Genomic DNA, 20,271 nt, shown 5'->3' with positions numbered 1-20,271 from the left:
TTTTCGTAAGAACTGCAGGTAGTAATAACGGGAAGTAAACATTATCACGCTGAGTCGTTGAAGCCTTGTGGATAACAAAGTACGAAGTGTTTCGCTCCTTCGCAAACCCCAGAGCCGTCAATTTAGCTGTGGACGAAAGTAAATTAAATGCCCCGGGTGAGGATCGAACTCACGACCTTAAGATTATGAGACTTACGCGCTGCCTACTGCGCTACCGAGGCAAGTGACCGCCACGCCTTCTGGAATCTCTGTAACTACCAAATACCAGGGGTAGAGAGTCTGCACTTCCTGGCTCATTTTTTTCAGTTGCTACACGTCCATTCCCGGCGCGACAGGCAACTTGCGATGCTAGGCCGACGCCAGTATGTACAATAGCACATAAGAGTCCAAACGAGCAGTCGTGCGCGCTGCATGTTTGGTTATTTCCACACGGAAATACCACGGTTCATTCTCATGGCTCACGCAGTTCGAGTGCGAAAGACACGCAGCACCACTATCGGAGAAAAAACAAAATGATGCATCGGCCGGGAATCGAACCCGGGCCGCCCGCGTGGCAGGCGAGCATTCTACCACTGAACCACCGATGCTCAGCTTCCTGGTGCTTTCCGCGGCAGACGTCTGTGGGGAAAGTGGGACTGCCGTCCAGCGCCGTCGCATCCTCTCGAGAGAATGCTACAGACGCTGAATCCTGCACTGCACTGCTTAAAAATGACGCCCAAACGCGATCGCCTAAGTACTCTTGCGGCGCACGCACGCGACGACTCTTGCCAAAGGACGCGAAATGTGCGTAGAGACGCTGTCTGGATGCGCTCGCCTACCCCGTAATGCGCCTACAGCTACGACCACCTTGAGCCGCCGACGACAGGCGGGAAGCAGACACAGCGCGGCGTGCGCGGACGGAAACCGTGCGGTGGTGGTGTAATGGTCAGCATAGTTGCCTTCCAAGCAGTTGATCCGGGTTCGATTCCCGGCCACCGCAGCCGGCTTTTACTTTTGCGTATGAGTACTTTTGCCACGCGTCCTTCAATTAATGTTTCTTTCCCCATCTTACTCGCTGCAGGCCACCCTATAGCGTGTGCGTCGATTCACCTTGAGTCTCGACTTGTCTCGACTTTGCTCGTCTGACGCGAGAGCTGACGCTCTCCAATCGGCCTATATAAAAAGGACAAGCACGCAAAACGACTGAGAGAGGTATGGCGAGGCGGGCGGGCACCACATTACTTATGCCTCAAGTAAATACCTGCTGCCTGTTATCATGTATTATCTGATTTTACATGTTCTGTCAGACAAATTCAGTTTTATTACTAGTAGATTTCTTTTTTTTTTTTTTCTTTGTTGAAAATTTTTCAACACGCTCCTTCATTTCACTGTGGCCGCACGGCGCGACTTGGCATACCGAGAGGCAAAATGTGGCGCCAGTGCCCTTGACCGAATAGCGCTGCAGCTCCGAAACCGAAGAGGAAAGAGAAATACGAATTGAAACTATCGGCAGTGCCGTGTGTTCGCAGGCGGTCACCCGCCCAAGCACTGACAACGTCCAGTTTCGCGCAGTAGCGGTGATCGGACGAGAAACTGTGCGTTCACCGTGCTGTGACCAGTGAAGTGTTTTAGCGCGTCCCGACAAGTCGCGTTCTGGTCCCCTATCAGTTCCCACACAATGTGACGATTTCTTTGTCACCATACTTCCCCGCCGAAATCGGCGCTGCCTTTTTGAAAGAGTGAAATCGTAGTGGCCCGTGGGGGGATCGAACCCACGACCTTCGCGTTATTAGCACGACGCTCTAACCAACTGAGCTAACGGGCCTCGGTGCAGACAGCCTTCCATCGCTTCGCGGGAATTGCTCTGCGTATTGCCATGTAACATTTCTATGGTAGCAGTCCAACAGTGGACCAGCGTCTCTTCTTTATTCCGCTGCTCGTAGTAATTTCATTGCTTGCCCGTTTCTCTCGGCTGTTTTCAGCTGACGTTAATGAACCAGTAGCTATAATGCGAGGAGGACGTGAAACAGCCTTTCGCAGGGTCAAAACTTGTCGTGATTTTTTCCGAAAAAATTCCGTTCCGGTACCGGGAATCGAACCCGGGCCTCCTGGGTGAGAGCCAGGTATCCTAGCCACTAGACCACACCGGACGTGCACATTTTTCTCCTCGCTTTCCGTGTCGCACTTTCCCTGTTTGCGAGCACCTTTTCGCGCGCCCATGTCAAAAGTCACAATCCATTGCTTTATGCCTCGTTGTTACAGGGGTAGGAGGAAAAGCAAAGCTGTAAGTAGTAATATTTATTTACTTATTTCGCAAGTAAAGACCTGCTGCCTGTCATCATACAGCAGGTCATACATTGTGTGACTTTACACGTTATATCGTACGAAATTCAGTTTTATTACTAGTACATTGTTCCTTGAAAATTTTTCGTAAGAACTGCAGGTAGTAATAACGGGAAGTAAACATTATCACGCTGAGTCGTTGAAGCCTTGTGGATAACAAAGTACGAAGTGTTTCGCTCCTTCGCAAACCCCAGAGCCGTCAATTTAGCTGTGGACGAAAGTAAATTAAATGCCCCGGGTGAGGATCGAACTCACGACCTTAAGATTATGAGACTTACGCGCTGCCTACTGCGCTACCGAGGCAAGTGACCGCCACGCCTTCTGGAATCTCTGTAACTACCAAATACCAGGGGTAGAGAGTCTGCACTTCCTGGCTCATTTTTTTCAGTTGCTACACGTCCATTCCCGGCGCGACAGGCAACTTGCGATGCTAGGCCGACGCCAGTATGTACAATAGCACATAAGAGTCCAAACGAGCAGTCGTGCGCGCTGCATGTTTGGTTATTTCCACACGGAAATACCACGGTTCATTCTCATGGCTCACGCAGTTCGAGTGCGAAAGACACGCAGCACCACTATCGGAGAAAAAACAAAATGATGCATCGGCCGGGAATCGAACCCGGGCCGCCCGCGTGGCAGGCGAGCATTCTACCACTGAACCACCGATGCTCAGCTTCCTGGTGCTTTCCGCGGCAGACGTCTGTGGGGAAAGTGGGACTGCCGTCCAGCGCCGTCGCATCCTCTCGAGAGAATGCTACAGACGCTGAATCCTGCACTGCACTGCTTAAAAATGACGCCCGAACGCGATCGCCTAAGTACTCTTGCGGCGCACGCACGCGACGACTCTTGCCAAAGGACGCGAAATGTGCGTAGAGACGCTGTCTGGATGCGCTCGCCTACCCCGTAATGCGCCTACAGCTACGACCACCTTGAGCCGCCGACGACAGGCGGGAAGCAGACACAGCGCGGCGTGCGCGGACGGAAACCGTGCGGTGGTGGTGTAATGGTCAGCATAGTTGCCTTCCAAGCAGTTGATCCGGGTTCGATTCCCGGCCACCGCAGCCGGCTTTTACTTTTGCGTATGAGTACTTTTGCCACGCGTCCTTCAATTAATGTTTCTTTCCCCATCTTACTCGCTGCAGGCCACCCTATAGCGTGTGCGTCGATTCACCTTGAGTCTCGACTTGTCTCGACTTTGCTCGTCTGACGCGAGAGCTGACGCTCTCCAATCGGCCTATATAAAAAGGACAAGCACGCAAAACGACTGAGAGAGGTATGGCGAGGCGGGCGGGCACCACATTACTTATGCCTCAAGTAAATACCTGCTGCCTGTTATCATGTATTATCTGATTTTACATGTTCTGTCAGACAAATTCAGTTTTATTACTAGTAGATTTCTTTTTTTTTTTTTCTTTGTTGAAAATTTTTCAACACGCTCCTTCATTTCACTGTGGCCGCACGGCGCGACTTGGCATACCGAGAGGCAAAATGTGGCGCCAGTGCCCTTGACCGAATAGCGCTGCAGCTCCGAAACCGAAGAGGAAAGAGAAATACGAATTGAAACTATCGGCAGTGCCGTGTGTTCGCAGGCGGTCACCCGCCCAAGCACTGACAACGTCCAGTTTCGCGCAGTAGCGGTGATCGGACGAGAAACTGTGCGTTCACCGTGCTGTGACCAGTGAAGTGTTTTAGCGCGTCCCGACAAGTCGCGTTCTGGTCCCCTATCAGTTCCCACACAATGTGACGATTTCTTTGTCACCATACTTCCCCGCCGAAATCGGCGCTGCCTTTTTGAAAGAGTGAAATCGTAGTGGCCCGTGGGGGGATCGAACCCACGACCTTCGCGTTATTAGCACGACGCTCTAACCAACTGAGCTAACGGGCCTCGGTGCAGACAGCCTTCCATCGCTTCGCGGGAATTGCTCTGCGTATTGCCATGTAACATTTCTATGGTAGCAGTCCAACAGTGGACCAGCGTCTCTTCTTTATTCCGCTGCTCGTAGTAATTTCATTGCTTGCCCGTTTCTCTCGGCTGTTTTCAGCTGACGTTAATGAACCAGTAGCTATAATGCGAGGAGGACGTGAAACAGCCTTTCGCAGGGTCAAAACTTGTCGTGATTTTTTCCGAAAAAATTCCGTTCCGGTACCGGGAATCGAACCCGGGCCTCCTGGGTGAGAGCCAGGTATCCTAGCCACTAGACCACACCGGACGTGCACATTTTTCTCCTCGCTTTCCGTGTCGCACTTTCCCTGTTTGCGAGCACCTTTTCGCGCGCCCATGTCAAAAGTCACAATCCATTGCTTTATGCCTCGTTGTTACAGGGGTAGGAGGAAAAGCAAAGCTGTAAGTAGTAATATTTATTTACTTATTTCGCAAGTAAAGACCTGCTGCCTGTCATCATACAGCAGGTCATACATTGTGTGACTTTACACGTTATATCGTACGAAATTCAGTTTTATTACTAGTACATTGTTCCTTGAAAATTTTTCGTAAGAACTGCAGGTAGTAATAACGGGAAGTAAACATTATCACGCTGAGTCGTTGAAGCCTTGTGGATAACAAAGTACGAAGTGTTTCGCTCCTTCGCAAACCCCAGAGCCGTCAATTTAGCTGTGGACGAAAGTAAATTAAATGCCCCGGGTGAGGATCGAACTCACGACCTTAAGATTATGAGACTTACGCGCTGCCTACTGCGCTACCGAGGCAAGTGACCGCCACGCCTTCTGGAATCTCTGTAACTACCAAATACCAGGGGTAGAGAGTCTGCACTTCCTGGCTCATTTTTTTCAGTTGCTACACGTCCATTCCCGGCGCGACAGGCAACTTGCGATGCTAGGCCGACGCCAGTATGTACAATAGCACATAAGAGTCCAAACGAGCAGTCGTGCGCGCTGCATGTTTGGTTATTTCCACACGGAAATACCACGGTTCATTCTCATGGCTCACGCAGTTCGAGTGCGAAAGACACGCAGCACCACTATCGGAGAAAAAACAAAATGATGCATCGGCCGGGAATCGAACCCGGGCCGCCCGCGTGGCAGGCGAGCATTCTACCGCTGAACCACCGATGCTCAGCTTCCTGGTGCTTTCCGCGGCAGACGTCTGTGGGGAAAGTGGGACTGCCGTCCAGCGCCGTCGCATCCTCTCGAGAGAATGCTACAGACGCTGAATCCTGCACTGCACTGCTTAAAAATGACGCCCGAACGCGATCGCCTAAGTACTCTTGCGGCGCACGCACGCGACGACTCTTGCCAAAGGACGCGAAATGTGCGTAGAGACGCTGTCTGGATGCGCTCGCCTACCCCGTAATGCGCCTACAGCTACGACCACCTTGAGCCGCCGACGACAGGCGGGAAGCAGACACAGCGCGGCGTGCGCGGACGGAAACCGTGCGGTGGTGGTGTAATGGTCAGCATAGTTGCCTTCCAAGCAGTTGATCCGGGTTCGATTCCCGGCCACCGCAGCCGGCTTTTACTTTTGCGTATGAGTACTTTTGCCACGCGTCCTTCAATTAATGTTTCTTTCCCCATCTTACTCGCTGCAGGCCACCCTATAGCGTGTGCGTCGATTCACCTTGAGTCTCGACTTGTCTCGACTTTGCTCGTCTGACGCGAGAGCTGACGCTCTCCAATCGGCCTATATAAAAAGGACAAGCACGCAAAACGACTGAGAGAGGTATGGCGAGGCGGGCGGGCACCACATTACTTATGCCTCAAGTAAATACCTGCTGCCTGTTATCATGTATTATCTGATTTTACATGTTCTGTCAGACAAATTCAGTTTTATTACTAGTAGATTTCTTTTTTTTTTTTTCTTTGTTGAAAATTTTTCAACACGCTCCTTCATTTCACTGTGGCCGCACGGCGCGACTTGGCATACCGAGAGGCAAAATGTGGCGCCAGTGCCCTTGACCGAATAGCGCTGCAGCTCCGAAACCGAAGAGGAAAGAGAAATACGAATTGAAACTATCGGCAGTGCCGTGTGTTCGCAGGCGGTCACCCGCCCAAGCACTGACAACGTCCAGTTTCGCGCAGTAGCGGTGATCGGACGAGAAACTGTGCGTTCACCGTGCTGTGACCAGTGAAGTGTTTTAGCGCGTCCCGACAAGTCGCGTTCTGGTCCCCTATCAGTTCCCACACAATGTGACGATTTCTTTGTCACCATACTTCCCCGCCGAAATCGGCGCTGCCTTTTTGAAAGAGTGAAATCGTAGTGGCCCGTGGGGGGATCGAACCCACGACCTTCGCGTTATTAGCACGACGCTCTAACCAACTGAGCTAACGGGCCTCGGTGCAGACAGCCTTCCATCGCTTCGCGGGAATTGCTCTGCGTATTGCCATGTAACATTTCTATGGTAGCAGTCCAACAGTGGACCAGCGTCTCTTCTTTATTCCGCTGCTCGTAGTAATTTCATTGCTTGCCCGTTTCTCTCGGCTGTTTTCAGCTGACGTTAATGAACCAGTAGCTATAATGCGAGGAGGACGTGAAACAGCCTTTCGCAGGGTCAAAACTTGTCGTGATTTTTTCCGAAAAAATTCCGTTCCGGTACCGGGAATCGAACCCGGGCCTCCTGGGTGAGAGCCAGGTATCCTAGCCACTAGACCACACCGGACGTGCACATTTTTCTCCTCGCTTTCCGTGTCGCACTTTCCCTGTTTGCGAGCACCTTTTCGCGCGCCCATGTCAAAAGTCACAATCCATTGCTTTATGCCTCGTTGTTACAGGGGTAGGAGGAAAAGCAAAGCTGTAAGTAGTAATATTTATTTACTTATTTCGCAAGTAAAGACCTGCTGCCTGTCATCATACAGCAGGTCATACATTGTGTGACTTTACACGTTATATCGTACGAAATTCAGTTTTATTACTAGTACATTGTTCCTTGAAAATTTTTCGTAAGAACTGCAGGTAGTAATAACGGGAAGTAAACATTATCACGCTGAGTCGTTGAAGCCTTGTGGATAACAAAGTACGAAGTGTTTCGCTCCTTCGCAAACCCCAGAGCCGTCAATTTAGCTGTGGACGAAAGTAAATTAAATGCCCCGGGTGAGGATCGAACTCACGACCTTAAGATTATGAGACTTACGCGCTGCCTACTGCGCTACCGAGGCAAGTGACCGCCACGCCTTCTGGAATCTCTGTAACTACCAAATACCAGGGGTAGAGAGTCTGCACTTCCTGGCTCATTTTTTTCAGTTGCTACACGTCCATTCCCGGCGCGACAGGCAACTTGCGATGCTAGGCCGACGCCAGTATGTACAATAGCACATAAGAGTCCAAACGAGCAGTCGTGCGCGCTGCATGTTTGGTTATTTCCACACGGAAATACCACGGTTCATTCTCATGGCTCACGCAGTTCGAGTGCGAAAGACACGCAGCACCACTATCGGAGAAAAAACAAAATGATGCATCGGCCGGGAATCGAACCCGGGCCGCCCGCGTGGCAGGCGAGCATTCTACCACTGAACCACCGATGCTCAGCTTCCTGGTGCTTTCCGCGGCAGACGTCTGTGGGGAAAGTGGGACTGCCGTCCAGCGCCGTCGCATCCTCTCGAGAGAATGCTACAGACGCTGAATCCTGCACTGCACTGCTTAAAAATGACGCCCGAACGCGATCGCCTAAGTACTCTTGCGGCGCACGCACGCGACGACTCTTGCCAAAGGACGCGAAATGTGCGTAGAGACGCTGTCTGGATGCGCTCGCCTACCCCGTAATGCGCCTACAGCTACGACCACCTTGAGCCGCCGACGACAGGCGGGAAGCAGACACAGCGCGGCGTGCGCGGACGGAAACCGTGCGGTGGTGGTGTAATGGTCAGCATAGTTGCCTTCCAAGCAGTTGATCCGGGTTCGATTCCCGGCCACCGCAGCCGGCTTTTACTTTTGCGTCTGAGTACTTTTGCCACGCGTCCTTCAATTAATGTTTCTTTCCCCATCTTACTCGCTGCAGGCCACCCTATAGCGTGTGCGTCGATTCACCTTGAGTCTCGACTTGTCTCGACTTTGCTCGTCTGACGCGAGAGCTGACGCTCTCCAATCGGCCTATATAAAAAGGACAAGCACGCAAAACGACTGAGAGAGGTATGGCGAGGCGGGCGGGCACCACATTACTTATGCCTCAAGTAAATACCTGCTGCCTGTTATCATGTATTGTCTGATTTTACATGTTCTGTCAGACAAATTCAGTTTTATTACTAGTAGATTTCTTTTTTTTTTTTTCTTTGTTGAAAATTTTTCAACACGCTCCTTCATTTCACTGTGGCCGCACGGCGCGACTTGGCATACCGAGAGGCAAAATGTGGCGCCAGTGCCCTTGACCGAATAGCGCTGCAGCTCCGAAACCGAAGAGGAAAGAGAAATACGAATTGAAACTATCGGCAGTGCCGTGTGTTCGCAGGCGGTCACCCGCCCTAGCACTGACAACGTCCAGTTTCGCGCAGTAGCGGTGATCGGACGAGAAACTGTGCGTTCACCGTGCTGTGACCAGTGAAGTGTTTTAGCGCGTCCCGACAAGTCGCGTTCTGGTCCCCTATCAGTTCCCACACAATGTGACGATTTCTTTGTCACCATACTTCCCCGCCGAAATCGGCGCTGCCTTTTTGAAAGAGTGAAATCGTAGTGGCCCGTGGGGGGATCGAACCCACGACCTTCGCGTTATTAGCACGACGCTCTAACCAACTGAGCTAACGGGCCTCGGTGCAGACAGCCTTCCATCGCTTCGCGGGAATTGCTCTGCGTATTGCCATGTAACATTTCTATGGTAGCAGTCCAACAGTGGACCAGCGTCTCTTCTTTATTCCGCTGCTCGTAGTAATTTCATTGCTTGCCCGTTTCTCTCGGCTGTTTTCAGCTGACGTTAATGAACCAGTAGCTATAATGCGAGGAGGACGTGAAACAGCCTTTCGCAGGGTCAAAACTTGTCGTGATTTTTTCCGAAAAAATTCCGTTCCGGTACCGGGAATCGAACCCGGGCCTCCTGGGTGAGAGCCAGGTATCCTAGCCACTAGACCACACCGGACGTGCACATTTTTCTCCTCGCTTTCCGTGTCGCACTTTCCCTGTTTGCGAGCACCTTTTCGCGCGCCCATGTCAAAAGTCACAATCCATTGCTTTATGCCTCGTTGTTACAGGGGTAGGAGGAAAAGCAAAGCTGTAAGTAGTAATATTTATTTACTTATTTCGCAAGTAAAGACCTGCTGCCTGTCATCATACAGCAGGTCATACATTGTGTGACTTTACACGTTATATCGTACGAAATTCAGTTTTATTACTAGTACATTGTTCCTTGAAAATTTTTCGTAAGAACTGCAGGTAGTAATAACGGGAAGTAAACATTATCACGCTGAGTCGTTGAAGCCTTGTGGATAACAAAGTACGAAGTGTTTCGCTCCTTCGCAAACCCCAGAGCCGTCAATTTAGCTGTGGACGAAAGTAAATTAAATGCCCCGGGTGAGGATCGAACTCACGACCTTAAGATTATGAGACTTACGCGCTGCCTACTGCGCTACCGAGGCAAGTGACCGCCACGCCTTCTGGAATCTCTGTAACTACCAAATACCAGGGGTAGAGAGTCTGCACTTCCTGGCTCATTTTTTTCAGTTGCTACACGTCCATTCCCGGCGCGACAGGCAACTTGCGATGCTAGGCCGACGCCAGTATGTACAATAGCACATAAGAGTCCAAACGAGCAGTCGTGCGCGCTGCATGTTTGGTTATTTCCACACGGAAATACCACGGTTCATTCTCATGGCTCACGCAGTTCGAGTGCGAAAGACACGCAGCACCACTATCGGAGAAAAAACAAAATGATGCATCGGCCGGGAATCGAACCCGGGCCGCCCGCGTGGCAGGCGAGCATTCTACCACTGAACCACCGATGCTCAGCTTCCTGGTGCTTTCCGCGGCAGACGTCTGTGGGGAAAGTGGGACTGCCGTCCAGCGCCGTCGCATCCTCTCGAGAGAATGCTACAGACGCTGAATCCTGCACTGCACTGCTTAAAAATGACGCCCGAACGCGATCGCCTAAGTACTCTTGCGGCGCACGCACGCGACGACTCTTGCCAAAGGACGCGAAATGTGCGTAGAGACGCTGTCTGGATGCGCTCGCCTACCCCGTAATGCGCCTACAGCTACGACCACCTTGAGCCGCCGACGACAGGCGGGAAGCAGACACAGCGCGGCGTGCGCGGACGGAAACCGTGCGGTGGTGGTGTAATGGTCAGCATAGTTGCCTTCCAAGCAGTTGATCCGGGTTCGATTCCCGGCCACCGCAGCCGGCTTTTACTTTTGCGTATGAGTACTTTTGCCACGCGTCCTTCAATTAATGTTTCTTTCCCCATCTTACTCGCTGCAGGCCACCCTATAGCGTGTGCGTCGATTCACCTTGAGTCTCGACTTGTCTCGACTTTGCTCGTCTGACGCGAGAGCTGACGCTCTCCAATCGGCCTATATAAAAAGGACAAGCACGCAAAACGACTGAGAGAGGTATGGCGAGGCGGGCGGGCACCACATTACTTATGCCTCAAGTAAATACCTGCTGCCTGTTATCATGTATTGTCTGATTTTACATGTTCTGTCAGACAAATTCAGTTTTATTACTAGTAGATTTCTTTTTTTTTTTTCTTTGTTGAAAATTTTTCAACACGCTCCTTCATTTCACTGTGGCCGCACGGCGCGACTTGGCATACCGAGAGGCAAAATGTGGCGCCAGTGCCCTTGACCGAATAGCGCTGCAGCTCCGAAACCGAAGAGGAAAGAGAAATACGAATTGAAACTATCGGCAGTGCCGTGTGTTCGCAGGCGGTCACCCGCCCAAGCACTGACAACGTCCAGTTTCGCGCAGTAGCGGTGATCGGACGAGAAACTGTGCGTTCACCGTGCTGTGACCAGTGAAGTGTTTTAGCGCGTCCCGACAAGTCGCGTTCTGGTCCCCTATCAGTTCCCACACAATGTGACGATTTCTTTGTCACCATACTTCCCCGCCGAAATCGGCGCTGCCTTTTTGAAAGAGTGAAATCGTAGTGGCCCGTGGGGGGATCGAACCCACGACCTTCGCGTTATTAGCACGACGCTCTAACCAACTGAGCTAACGGGCCTCGGTGCAGACAGCCTTCCATCGCTTCGCGGGAATTGCTCTGCGTATTGCCATGTAACATTTCTATGGTAGCAGTCCAACAGTGGACCAGCGTCTCTTCTTTATTCCGCTGCTCGTAGTAATTTCATTGCTTGCCCGTTTCTCTCGGCTGTTTTCAGCTGACGTTAATGAACCAGTAGCTATAATGCGAGGAGGACGTGAAACAGCCTTTCGCAGGGTCAAAACTTGTCGTGATTTTTTCCGAAAAAATTCCGTTCCGGTACCGGGAATCGAACCCGGGCCTCCTGGGTGAGAGCCAGGTATCCTAGCCACTAGACCACACCGGACGTGCACATTTTTGTCCTCGCTTTCCGTGTCGCACTTTCCCTGTTTGCGAGCACCTTTTCGCGCGCCCATGTCAAAAGTCACAATCCATTGCTTTATGCCTCGTTGTTACAGGGGTAGGAGGAAAAGCAAAGCTGTAAGTAGTAATATTTATTTACTTATTTCGCAAGTAAAGACCTGCTGCCTGTCATCATACAGCAGGTCATACATTGTGTGACTTTACACGTTATATCGTACGAAATTCAGTTTTATTACTAGTACATTGTTCCTTGAAAATTTTTCGTAAGAACTGCAGGTAGTAATAACGGGAAGTAAACATTATCACGCTGAGTCGTTGAAGCCTTGTGGATAACAAAGTACGAAGTGTTTCGCTCCTTCGCAAACCCCAGAGCCGTCAATTTAGCTGTGGACGAAAGTAAATTAAATGCCCCGGGTGAGGATCGAACTCACGACCTTAAGATTATGAGACTTACGCGCTGCCTACTGCGCTACCGAGGCAAGTGACCGCCACGCCTTCTGGAATCTCTGTAACTACCAAATACCAGGGGTAGAGAGTCTGCACTTCCTGGCTCATTTTTTTCAGTTGCTACACGTCCATTCCCGGCGCGACAGGCAACTTGCGATGCTAGGCCGACGCCAGTATGTACAATAGCACATAAGAGTCCAAACGAGCAGTCGTGCGCGCTGCATGTTTGGTTATTTCCACACGGAAATACCACGGTTCATTCTCATGGCTCACGCAGTTCGAGTGCGAAAGACACGCAGCACCACTATCGGAGAAAAAACAAAATGATGCATCGGCCGGGAATCGAACCCGGGCCGCCCGCGTGGCAGGCGAGCATTCTACCACTGAACCACCGATGCTCAGCTTCCTGGTGCTTTCCGCGGCAGACGTCTGTGGGGAAAGTGGGACTGCCGTCCAGCGCCGTCGCATCCTCTCGAGAGAATGCTACAGACGCTGAATCCTGCACTGCACTGCTTAAAAATGACGCCCGAACGCGATCGCCTAAGTACTCTTGCGGCGCACGCACGCGACGACTCTTGCCAAAGGACGCGAAATGTGCGTAGAGACGCTGTCTGGATGCGCTCGCCTACCCCGTAATGCGCCTACAGCTACGACCACCTTGAGCCGCCGACGACAGGCGGGAAGCAGACACAGCGCGGCGTGCGCGGACGGAAACCGTGCGGTGGTGGTGTAATGGTCAGCATAGTTGCCTTCCAAGCAGTTGATCCGGGTTCGATTCCCGGCCACCGCAGCCGGCTTTTACTTTTGCGTATGAGTACTTTTGCCACGCGTCCTTCAATTAATGTTTCTTTCCCCATCTTACTCGCTGCAGGCCACCCTATAGCGTGTGCGTCGATTCACCTTGAGTCTCGACTTGTCTCGACTTTGCTCGTCTGACGCGAGAGCTGACGCTCTCCAATCGGCCTATATAAAAAGGACAAGCACGCAAAACGACTGAGAGAGGTATGGCGAGGCGGGCGGGCACCACATTACTTATGCCTCAAGTAAATACCTGCTGCCTGTTATCATGTATTGTCTGATTTTACATGTTCTGTCAGACAAATTCAGTTTTATTACTAGTAGATTTCTTTTTTTTTTTTTCTTTGTTGAAAATTTTTCAACACGCTCCTTCATTTCACTGTGGCCGCACGGCGCGACTTGGCATACCGAGAGGCAAAATGTGGCGCCAGTGCCCTTGACCGAATAGCGCTGCAGCTCCGAAACCGAAGAGGAAAGAGAAATACGAATTGAAACTATCGGCAGTGCCGTGTGTTCGCAGGCGGTCACCCGCCCGAGCACTGACAACGTCCAGTTTCGCGCAGTAGCGGTGATCGGACGAGAAACTGTGCGTTCACCGTGCTGTGACCAGTGAAGTGTTTTAGCGCGTCCCGACAAGTCGCGTTCTGGTCCCCTATCAGTTCCCACACAATGTGACGATTTCTTTGTCACCATACTTCCCCGCCGAAATCGGCGCTGCCTTTTTGAAAGAGTGAAATCGTAGTGGCCCGGGGGGGGATCGAACCCACGACCTTCGCGTTATTATCACGACGCTCTAACCAACTGAGCTAACGGGCCTCGGTGCAGACAGCCTTCCATCGCTTCGCGGGAATTGCTCTGCGTATTGCCATGTAACATTTCTATGGTAGCAGTCCAACAGTGGACCAGCGTCTCTTCTTTATTCCGCTGCTCGTAGTAATTTCATTGCTTGCCCGTTTCTCTCGGCTGTTTTCAGCTGACGTTAATGAACCAGTAGCTATAATGCGAGGAGGACGTGAAACAGCCTTTCGCAGGGTCAAAACTTGTCGTGATTTTTTCCGAAAAAATTCCGTTCCGGTACCGGGAATCGAACCCGGGCCTCCTGGGTGAGAGCCAGGTATCCTAGCCACTAGACCACACCGGACGTGCACATTTTTCTCCTCGCTTTCCGTGTCGCACTTTCCCTGTTTGCGAGCACCTTTTCGCGCGCCCATGTCAAAAGTCACAATCCATTGCTTTATGCCTCGTTGTTACAGGGGTAGGAGGAAAAGCAAAGCTGTAAGTAGTAATATTTATTTACTTATTTCGCAAGTAAAGACCTGCTGCCTGTCATCATACAGCAGGTCATACATTGTGTGACTTTACACGTTATATCGTACGAAATTCAGTTTTATTACTAGTACATTGTTCCTTGAAAATTTTTCGTAAGAACTGCAGGTAGTAATAACGGGAAGTAAACATTATCACGCTGAGTCGTTGAAGCCTTGTGGATAACAAAGTACGAAGTGTTTCGCTCCTTCGCAAACCCCAGAGCCGTCAATTTAGCTGTGGACGAAAGTAAATTAAATGCCCCAGGTGAGGATCGAACTCACGACCTTAAGATTATGAGACTTACGCGCTGCCTACTGCGCTACCGAGGCAAGTGACCGCCACGCCTTCTGGAATCTCTGTAACTACCAAATACCAGGGGTAGAGAGTCTGCACTTCCTGGCTCATTTTTTTCAGTTGCTACACGTCCATTCCCGGCGCGACAGGCAACTTGCGATGCTAGGCCGACGCCAGTATGTACAATAGCACATAAGAGTCCAAACGAGCAGTCGTGCGCGCTGCATGTTTGGTTATTTCCACACGGAAATACCACGGTTCATTCTCATGGCTCACGCAGTTCGAGTGCGAAAGACACGCAGCACCACTATCGGAGAAAAAACAAAATGATGCATCGGCCGGGAATCGAACCCGGGCCGCCCGCGTGGCAGGCGAGCATTCTACCACTGAACCACCGATGCTCAGCTTCCTGGTGCTTTCCGCGGCAGACGTCTGTGGGGAAAGTGGGACTGCCGTCCAGCGCCGTCGCATCCTCTCGAGAGAATGCTACAGACGCTGAATCCTGCACTGCACTGCTTAAAAATGACGCCCGAACGCGATCGCCTAAGTACTCTTGCGGCGCACGCACGCGACGACTCTTGCCAAAGGACGCGAAATGTGCGTAGAGACGCTGTCTGGATGCGCTCGCCTACCCCGTAATGCGCCTACAGCTACGACCACCTTGAGCCGCCGACGACAGGCGGGAAGCAGACACAGCGCGGCGTGCGCGGACGGAAACCGTGCGGTGGTGGTGTAATGGTCAGCATAGTTGCCTTCCAAGCAGTTGATCCGGGTTCGATTCCCGGCCACCGCAGCCGGCTTTTACTTTTGCGTATGAGTACTTTTGCCACGCGTCCTTCAATTAATGTTTCTTTCCCCATCTTACTCGCTGCAGGCCACCCTATAGCGTGTGCGTCGATTCACCTTGAGTCTCGACTTGTCTCGACTTTGCTCGTCTGACGCGAGAGCTGACGCTCTCCAATCGGCCTATATAAAAAGGACAAGCACGCAAAACGACTGAGAGAGGTATGGCGAGGCGGGCGGGCACCACATTACTTATGCCTCAAGTAAATACCTGCTGCCTGTTATCATGTATTATCTGATTTTACATGTTCTGTCAGACAAATTCAGTTTTATTACTAGTAGATTTCTTTTTTTTTTTTTTTCTTTGTTGAAAATTTTTCAACACGCTCCTTCATTTCACTGTGGCCGCACGGCGCGACTTGGCATACCGAGAGGCAAAATGTGGCGCCAGTGCCCTTGACCGAATAGCGCTGCAGCTCCGAAACCGAAGAGGAAAGAGAAATACGAATTGAAACTATCGGCAGTGCCGTGTGTTCGCAGGCGGTCACCCGCCCAAGCACTGACAACGTCCAGTTTCGCGCAGTAGCGGTGATCGGACGAGAAACTGTGCGTTCACCGTGCTGTGACCAGTGAAGTGTTTTAGCGCGTCCCGACAAGTCGCGTTCTGGTCCCCTATCAGTTCCCACACAATGTGACGATTTCCTTGTCACCATACTTCCCCGCCGAAATCGGCGCTGCCTTTTTGAAAGAGTGAAATCGTAGTGGCCCGTGGGGGGATCGAACCCACGACCTTCGCGTTATTAGCACGGCGCTCTAACCAACTGAGCTAACGGGCCTCGGTGCAGACAGCCTTCCATCGCTTCGCGGGAATTGCTCTGCGTATTGCCATGTAACATTTCTATGGTAGCAGTCCAACAGTGGACCAGCGTCTCTTCTTTATTCCGCTGCTCGTAGTAATTTCATTGCTTGCCCGTTTCTCTCGGCTGTTTTCAGCTGACGTTAATGAACCAGTAGCTATAATGCGAGGAGGACGTGAAACAGCCTTTCGCAGGGTCAAAACTTGTCGTGATTTTTTCCGAAAAAATTCCGTTCCGGTACCGGGAATCGAACCCGGGCCTCCTGGGTGAGAGCCAGGTATCCTAGCCACTAGACCACACCGGACGTGCACATTTTTGTCCTCGCTTTCCGTGTCGCACTTTCCCTGTTTGCGAGCACCTTTTCGCGCGCCCATGTCAAAAGTCACAATCCATTGCTTTATGCCTCGTTGTTACAGGGGTAGGAGGAAAAGCAAAGCTGTAAGTAGTAATATTTATTTACTTATTTCGCAAGTAAAGACCTGCTGCCTGTCATCATACAGCAGGTCATACATTGTGTGACTTTACACGTTATATCGTACGAAATTCAGTTTTATTACTAGTACATTGTTCCTTGAAAATTTTTCGTAAGAACTGCAGGTAGTAATAACGGGAAGTAAACATTATCACGCTGAGTCGTTGAAGCCTTGTGGATAACAAAGTACGAAGTGTTTCGCTCCTTCGCAAACCCCAGAGCCGTCAATTTAGCTGTGGACGAAAGTAAATTAAATGCCCCGGGTGAGGATCGAACTCACGACCTTAAGATTATGAGACTTACGCGCTGCCTACTGCGCTACCGAGGCAAGTGACCGCCACGCCTTCTGGAATCTCTGTAACTACCAAATACCAGGGGTAGAGAGTCTGCACTTCCTGGCTCATTTTTTTCAGTTGCTACACGTCCATTCCCGGCGCGACAGGCAACTTGCGATGCTAGGCCGACGCCAGTATGTACAATAGCACATAAGAGTCCAAACGAGCAGTCGTGCGCGCTGCATGTTTGGTTATTTCCACACGGAAATACCACGGTTCATTCTCATGGCTCACGCAGTTCGAGTGCGAAAGACACGCAGCACCACTATCGGAGAAAAAACAAAATGATGCATCGGCCGGGAATCGAACCCGGGCCGCCCGCGTGGCAGGCGAGCATTCTACCACTGAACCACCGATGCTCAGCTTTCTGGTGCTTTCCGCGGCAGACGTCTGTGGGGAAAGTGGGACTGCCGTCCAGCGCCGTCGCATCCTCTCGAGAGAATGCTACAGACGCTGAATCCTGCACTGCACTGCTTAAAAATGACGCCCGAACGCGATCGCCTAAGTACTCTTGCGGCGCACGCACGCGACGACTCTTGCCAAAGGACGCGAAATGTGCGTAGAGACGCTGTCTGGATGCGCTCGCCTACCCCGTAATGCGCCTACAGCTACGACCACCTTGAGCCGCCGACGACAGGCGGGAAGCAGACACAGCGCGGCGTGCGCGGACGGAAACCGTGCGGTGGTGGTGTAATGGTCAGCATAGTTGCCTTCCAAGCAGTTGATCCGGGTTCGATTCCCGGCCACCGCAGCCGGCTTTTACTTTTGCGTATGAGTACTTTTGCCACGCGTCCTTCAATTAATGTTTCTTTCCCCATCTTACTCGCTGCAGGCCACCCTATAGCGTGTGCGTCGATTCACCTTGAGTCTCGACTTGTCTCGACTTTGCTCGTCTGACGCGAGAGCTGACGCTCTCCAATCGGCCTATATAAAAAGGACAAGCACGCAAAACGACTGAGAGAGGTATGGCGAGGCGGGCGGGCACCACATTACTTATGCCTCAAGTAAATACCTGCTGCCTGTTATCATGTATTATCTGATTTTACATGTTCTGTCAGACAAATTCAGTTTTATTACTAGTAGATTTCTTTTTTTTTTTTTCTTTGTTGAAAATTTTTCAACACGCTCCTTCATTTCACTGTGGCCGCACGGCGCGACTTGGCATACCGAGAGGCAAAATGTGGCGCCAGTGCCCTTGACCGAATAGCGCTGCAGCTCCGAAACCGAAGAGGAAAGAGAAATACGAATTGAAACTATCGGCAGTGCCGTGTGTTCGCAGGCGGTCACCCGCCCAAGCACTGACAACGTCCAGTTTCGCGCAGTAGCGGTGATCGGACGAGAAACTGTGCGTTCACCGTGCTGTGACCAGTGAAGTGTTTTAGCGCGTCCCGACAAGTCGCGTTCTGGTCCCCTATCAGTTCCCACACAATGTGACGATTTCCTTGTCACCATACTTCCCCGCCGAAATCGGCGCTGCCTTTTTGAAAGAGTGAAATCGTAGTGGCCCGTGGGGGGATCGAACCCACGACCTTCGCGTTATTAGCACGACGCTCTAACCAACTGAGCTAACGGGCCTCGGTGCAGACAGCCTTCCATCGCTTCGCGGGAATTGCTCTGCGTATTGCCATGTAACATTTCTATGGTAGCAGTCCAACAGTGGACCAGCGTCTCTTCTTTATTCCGCTGCTCGTAGTAATTTCATTGCTTGCCCGTTTCTCTCGGCTGTTTTCAGCTGACGTTAATGAACCAGTAGCTATAGTGCGAGGAGGACGTGAAACAGCCTTTCGCAGGGTCAAAACTTGTCGTGATTTTTTCCGAAAAAATTCCGTTCCGGTACCGGGAATCGAACCCGGGCCTCCTGGGTGAGAGCCAGGTATCCTAGCCACTAGACCACACCGGACGTGCACATTTTTCTCCTCGCTTTCCGTGTCGCACTTTCCCTGTTTGCGAGCACCTTTTCGCGCGCCCATGTCAAAAGTCACAATCCATTGCTTTATGCCTCGTTGTTACAGGGGTAGGAGGAAAAGCAAAGCTGTAAGTAGTAATATTTATTTACTTATTTCGCAAGTAAAGACCTGCTGCCTGTCATCATACAGCAGGTCATACATTGTGTGACTTTACACGTTATATCGTACGAAATTCAGTTTTATTACTAGTACATTGTTCCTTGAAAATTTTTCGTAAGAACTGCAGGTAGTAATAACGGGAAGTAAACATTATCACGCTGAGTCGTTGAAGCCTTGTGGATAACAAAGTACGAAGTGTTTCGCTCCTTCGCAAACCCCAGAGCCGTCAATTTAGCTGTGGACGAAAGTAAATTAAATGCCCCGGGTGAGGATCGAACTCACGACCTTAAGATTATGAGACTTACGCGCTGCCTACTGCGCTACCGAGGCAAGTGACCGCCACGCCTTCTGGAATCTCTGTAACTACCAAATACCAGGGGTAGAGAGTCTGCACTTCCTGGCTCATTTTTTTCAGTTGCTACACGTCCATTCCCGGCGCGACAGGCAACTTGCGATGCTAGGCCGACGCCAGTATGTACAATAGCACATAAGAGTCCAAACGAGCAGTCGTGCGCGCTGCATGTTTGGTTATTTCCACACGGAAATACCACGGTTCATTCTCATGGCTCACGCAGTTCGAGTGCGAAAGACACGCAGCACCACTATCGGAGAAAAAACAAAATGATGCATCGGCCGGGAATCGAACCCGGGCCGCCCGCGTGGCAGGCGAGCATTCTACCACTGAACCACCGATGCTCAGCTTCCTGGTGCTTTCCGCGGCAGACGTCTGTGGGGAAAGTGGGACTGCCGTCCAGCGCCGTCGCATCCTCTCGAGAGAATGCTACAGACGCTGAATCCTGCACTGCACTGCTTAAAAATGACGCCCGAACGCGATCGCCTAAGTACTCTTGCGGCGCACGCACGCGACGACTCTTGCCAAAGGACGCGAAATGTGCGTAGAGACGCTGTCTGGATGCGCTCGCCTACCCCGTAATGCGCCTACAGCTACGACCACCTTGAGCCGCCGACGACAGGCGGGAAGCAGACACAGCGCGGCGTGCGCGGACGGAAACCGTGCGGTGGTGGTGTAATGGTCAGCATAGTTGCCTTCCAAGCAGTTGATCCGGGTTCGATTCCCGGCCACCGCAGCCGGCTTTTACTTTTGCGTATGAGTACTTTTGCCACGCGTCCTTCAATTAATGTTTCTTTCCCCA

General features: G+C 51.4%; 43 non-coding genes across 43 annotated transcripts; 9 read left to right on the top strand and 34 right to left on the bottom strand.

Moving 5' to 3' along the window:
- Positions 1–148: 148 nt before the first annotated feature.
- Positions 149–221, bottom strand: Trnam-cau (transfer RNA methionine (anticodon CAU)). The gene has a single exon. It is a non-coding gene; the product is annotated as a tRNA-Met (tRNA).
- Positions 222–516: 295 nt separating this feature from the next.
- On the bottom strand, positions 517–587 carry Trnag-gcc (transfer RNA glycine (anticodon GCC)). The gene has a single exon. It is a non-coding gene; the product is annotated as a tRNA-Gly (tRNA).
- A 320-nt stretch (positions 588–907) lies between these two features.
- On the top strand, positions 908–979 carry Trnag-ucc (transfer RNA glycine (anticodon UCC)). The gene has a single exon. It is a non-coding gene; the product is annotated as a tRNA-Gly (tRNA).
- Positions 980–1,730: 751 nt separating this feature from the next.
- On the bottom strand, positions 1,731–1,804 carry Trnai-aau (transfer RNA isoleucine (anticodon AAU)). The gene has a single exon. It is a non-coding gene; the product is annotated as a tRNA-Ile (tRNA).
- Positions 1,805–2,057: 253 nt separating this feature from the next.
- On the bottom strand, positions 2,058–2,129 carry Trnae-cuc (transfer RNA glutamic acid (anticodon CUC)). Its single transcript has one exon. It is a non-coding gene; the product is annotated as a tRNA-Glu (tRNA).
- Positions 2,130–2,552: 423 nt separating this feature from the next.
- Trnam-cau (transfer RNA methionine (anticodon CAU)) lies at positions 2,553–2,625 on the bottom strand. The gene has a single exon. It is a non-coding gene; the product is annotated as a tRNA-Met (tRNA).
- A 295-nt stretch (positions 2,626–2,920) lies between these two features.
- On the bottom strand, positions 2,921–2,991 carry Trnag-gcc (transfer RNA glycine (anticodon GCC)). Its single transcript has one exon. It is a non-coding gene; the product is annotated as a tRNA-Gly (tRNA).
- Positions 2,992–3,311: 320 nt separating this feature from the next.
- On the top strand, positions 3,312–3,383 carry Trnag-ucc (transfer RNA glycine (anticodon UCC)). The gene has a single exon. It is a non-coding gene; the product is annotated as a tRNA-Gly (tRNA).
- Positions 3,384–4,133: 750 nt separating this feature from the next.
- Positions 4,134–4,207, bottom strand: Trnai-aau (transfer RNA isoleucine (anticodon AAU)). Its single transcript has one exon. It is a non-coding gene; the product is annotated as a tRNA-Ile (tRNA).
- Positions 4,208–4,460: 253 nt separating this feature from the next.
- On the bottom strand, positions 4,461–4,532 carry Trnae-cuc (transfer RNA glutamic acid (anticodon CUC)). The gene has a single exon. It is a non-coding gene; the product is annotated as a tRNA-Glu (tRNA).
- A 423-nt stretch (positions 4,533–4,955) lies between these two features.
- Positions 4,956–5,028, bottom strand: Trnam-cau (transfer RNA methionine (anticodon CAU)). The gene has a single exon. It is a non-coding gene; the product is annotated as a tRNA-Met (tRNA).
- Positions 5,029–5,323: 295 nt separating this feature from the next.
- Positions 5,324–5,394, bottom strand: Trnag-gcc (transfer RNA glycine (anticodon GCC)). The gene has a single exon. It is a non-coding gene; the product is annotated as a tRNA-Gly (tRNA).
- Positions 5,395–5,714: 320 nt separating this feature from the next.
- Positions 5,715–5,786, top strand: Trnag-ucc (transfer RNA glycine (anticodon UCC)). Its single transcript has one exon. It is a non-coding gene; the product is annotated as a tRNA-Gly (tRNA).
- Positions 5,787–6,536: 750 nt separating this feature from the next.
- Trnai-aau (transfer RNA isoleucine (anticodon AAU)) lies at positions 6,537–6,610 on the bottom strand. The gene has a single exon. It is a non-coding gene; the product is annotated as a tRNA-Ile (tRNA).
- Positions 6,611–6,863: 253 nt separating this feature from the next.
- Trnae-cuc (transfer RNA glutamic acid (anticodon CUC)) lies at positions 6,864–6,935 on the bottom strand. Its single transcript has one exon. It is a non-coding gene; the product is annotated as a tRNA-Glu (tRNA).
- A 423-nt stretch (positions 6,936–7,358) lies between these two features.
- Positions 7,359–7,431, bottom strand: Trnam-cau (transfer RNA methionine (anticodon CAU)). The gene has a single exon. It is a non-coding gene; the product is annotated as a tRNA-Met (tRNA).
- Positions 7,432–7,726: 295 nt separating this feature from the next.
- Positions 7,727–7,797, bottom strand: Trnag-gcc (transfer RNA glycine (anticodon GCC)). The gene has a single exon. It is a non-coding gene; the product is annotated as a tRNA-Gly (tRNA).
- Positions 7,798–8,117: 320 nt separating this feature from the next.
- On the top strand, positions 8,118–8,189 carry Trnag-ucc (transfer RNA glycine (anticodon UCC)). Its single transcript has one exon. It is a non-coding gene; the product is annotated as a tRNA-Gly (tRNA).
- Positions 8,190–8,939: 750 nt separating this feature from the next.
- Trnai-aau (transfer RNA isoleucine (anticodon AAU)) lies at positions 8,940–9,013 on the bottom strand. Its single transcript has one exon. It is a non-coding gene; the product is annotated as a tRNA-Ile (tRNA).
- Positions 9,014–9,266: 253 nt separating this feature from the next.
- Trnae-cuc (transfer RNA glutamic acid (anticodon CUC)) lies at positions 9,267–9,338 on the bottom strand. The gene has a single exon. It is a non-coding gene; the product is annotated as a tRNA-Glu (tRNA).
- A 423-nt stretch (positions 9,339–9,761) lies between these two features.
- Positions 9,762–9,834, bottom strand: Trnam-cau (transfer RNA methionine (anticodon CAU)). Its single transcript has one exon. It is a non-coding gene; the product is annotated as a tRNA-Met (tRNA).
- A 295-nt stretch (positions 9,835–10,129) lies between these two features.
- Trnag-gcc (transfer RNA glycine (anticodon GCC)) lies at positions 10,130–10,200 on the bottom strand. The gene has a single exon. It is a non-coding gene; the product is annotated as a tRNA-Gly (tRNA).
- Positions 10,201–10,520: 320 nt separating this feature from the next.
- Positions 10,521–10,592, top strand: Trnag-ucc (transfer RNA glycine (anticodon UCC)). The gene has a single exon. It is a non-coding gene; the product is annotated as a tRNA-Gly (tRNA).
- A 749-nt stretch (positions 10,593–11,341) lies between these two features.
- Positions 11,342–11,415, bottom strand: Trnai-aau (transfer RNA isoleucine (anticodon AAU)). Its single transcript has one exon. It is a non-coding gene; the product is annotated as a tRNA-Ile (tRNA).
- Positions 11,416–11,668: 253 nt separating this feature from the next.
- Trnae-cuc (transfer RNA glutamic acid (anticodon CUC)) lies at positions 11,669–11,740 on the bottom strand. Its single transcript has one exon. It is a non-coding gene; the product is annotated as a tRNA-Glu (tRNA).
- Positions 11,741–12,163: 423 nt separating this feature from the next.
- On the bottom strand, positions 12,164–12,236 carry Trnam-cau (transfer RNA methionine (anticodon CAU)). Its single transcript has one exon. It is a non-coding gene; the product is annotated as a tRNA-Met (tRNA).
- Positions 12,237–12,531: 295 nt separating this feature from the next.
- Positions 12,532–12,602, bottom strand: Trnag-gcc (transfer RNA glycine (anticodon GCC)). Its single transcript has one exon. It is a non-coding gene; the product is annotated as a tRNA-Gly (tRNA).
- A 320-nt stretch (positions 12,603–12,922) lies between these two features.
- On the top strand, positions 12,923–12,994 carry Trnag-ucc (transfer RNA glycine (anticodon UCC)). The gene has a single exon. It is a non-coding gene; the product is annotated as a tRNA-Gly (tRNA).
- A 750-nt stretch (positions 12,995–13,744) lies between these two features.
- Trnai-aau (transfer RNA isoleucine (anticodon AAU)) lies at positions 13,745–13,818 on the bottom strand. The gene has a single exon. It is a non-coding gene; the product is annotated as a tRNA-Ile (tRNA).
- Positions 13,819–14,071: 253 nt separating this feature from the next.
- Positions 14,072–14,143, bottom strand: Trnae-cuc (transfer RNA glutamic acid (anticodon CUC)). The gene has a single exon. It is a non-coding gene; the product is annotated as a tRNA-Glu (tRNA).
- A 423-nt stretch (positions 14,144–14,566) lies between these two features.
- On the bottom strand, positions 14,567–14,639 carry Trnam-cau (transfer RNA methionine (anticodon CAU)). Its single transcript has one exon. It is a non-coding gene; the product is annotated as a tRNA-Met (tRNA).
- Positions 14,640–14,934: 295 nt separating this feature from the next.
- Trnag-gcc (transfer RNA glycine (anticodon GCC)) lies at positions 14,935–15,005 on the bottom strand. The gene has a single exon. It is a non-coding gene; the product is annotated as a tRNA-Gly (tRNA).
- A 320-nt stretch (positions 15,006–15,325) lies between these two features.
- On the top strand, positions 15,326–15,397 carry Trnag-ucc (transfer RNA glycine (anticodon UCC)). The gene has a single exon. It is a non-coding gene; the product is annotated as a tRNA-Gly (tRNA).
- A 752-nt stretch (positions 15,398–16,149) lies between these two features.
- Trnai-aau (transfer RNA isoleucine (anticodon AAU)) lies at positions 16,150–16,223 on the bottom strand. Its single transcript has one exon. It is a non-coding gene; the product is annotated as a tRNA-Ile (tRNA).
- A 253-nt stretch (positions 16,224–16,476) lies between these two features.
- Trnae-cuc (transfer RNA glutamic acid (anticodon CUC)) lies at positions 16,477–16,548 on the bottom strand. The gene has a single exon. It is a non-coding gene; the product is annotated as a tRNA-Glu (tRNA).
- A 423-nt stretch (positions 16,549–16,971) lies between these two features.
- On the bottom strand, positions 16,972–17,044 carry Trnam-cau (transfer RNA methionine (anticodon CAU)). Its single transcript has one exon. It is a non-coding gene; the product is annotated as a tRNA-Met (tRNA).
- A 295-nt stretch (positions 17,045–17,339) lies between these two features.
- On the bottom strand, positions 17,340–17,410 carry Trnag-gcc (transfer RNA glycine (anticodon GCC)). Its single transcript has one exon. It is a non-coding gene; the product is annotated as a tRNA-Gly (tRNA).
- A 320-nt stretch (positions 17,411–17,730) lies between these two features.
- Positions 17,731–17,802, top strand: Trnag-ucc (transfer RNA glycine (anticodon UCC)). Its single transcript has one exon. It is a non-coding gene; the product is annotated as a tRNA-Gly (tRNA).
- A 750-nt stretch (positions 17,803–18,552) lies between these two features.
- Positions 18,553–18,626, bottom strand: Trnai-aau (transfer RNA isoleucine (anticodon AAU)). The gene has a single exon. It is a non-coding gene; the product is annotated as a tRNA-Ile (tRNA).
- A 253-nt stretch (positions 18,627–18,879) lies between these two features.
- Positions 18,880–18,951, bottom strand: Trnae-cuc (transfer RNA glutamic acid (anticodon CUC)). Its single transcript has one exon. It is a non-coding gene; the product is annotated as a tRNA-Glu (tRNA).
- Positions 18,952–19,374: 423 nt separating this feature from the next.
- Trnam-cau (transfer RNA methionine (anticodon CAU)) lies at positions 19,375–19,447 on the bottom strand. The gene has a single exon. It is a non-coding gene; the product is annotated as a tRNA-Met (tRNA).
- Positions 19,448–19,742: 295 nt separating this feature from the next.
- On the bottom strand, positions 19,743–19,813 carry Trnag-gcc (transfer RNA glycine (anticodon GCC)). The gene has a single exon. It is a non-coding gene; the product is annotated as a tRNA-Gly (tRNA).
- Positions 19,814–20,133: 320 nt separating this feature from the next.
- Trnag-ucc (transfer RNA glycine (anticodon UCC)) lies at positions 20,134–20,205 on the top strand. The gene has a single exon. It is a non-coding gene; the product is annotated as a tRNA-Gly (tRNA).
- The last annotated feature ends 66 nt before the right edge of the window (positions 20,206–20,271 follow it).

Source organism: Schistocerca cancellata, unplaced genomic scaffold, assembly GCF_023864275.1.
Source record: "Schistocerca cancellata isolate TAMUIC-IGC-003103 unplaced genomic scaffold, iqSchCanc2.1 HiC_scaffold_1083, whole genome shotgun sequence".
Lineage (NCBI taxonomy): Eukaryota > Metazoa > Arthropoda > Insecta > Orthoptera > Acrididae > Schistocerca > Schistocerca cancellata.
Note: the sequence above shows the minus strand (reverse complement) of the source record. Positions and strands in the feature narration are given on the sequence as shown.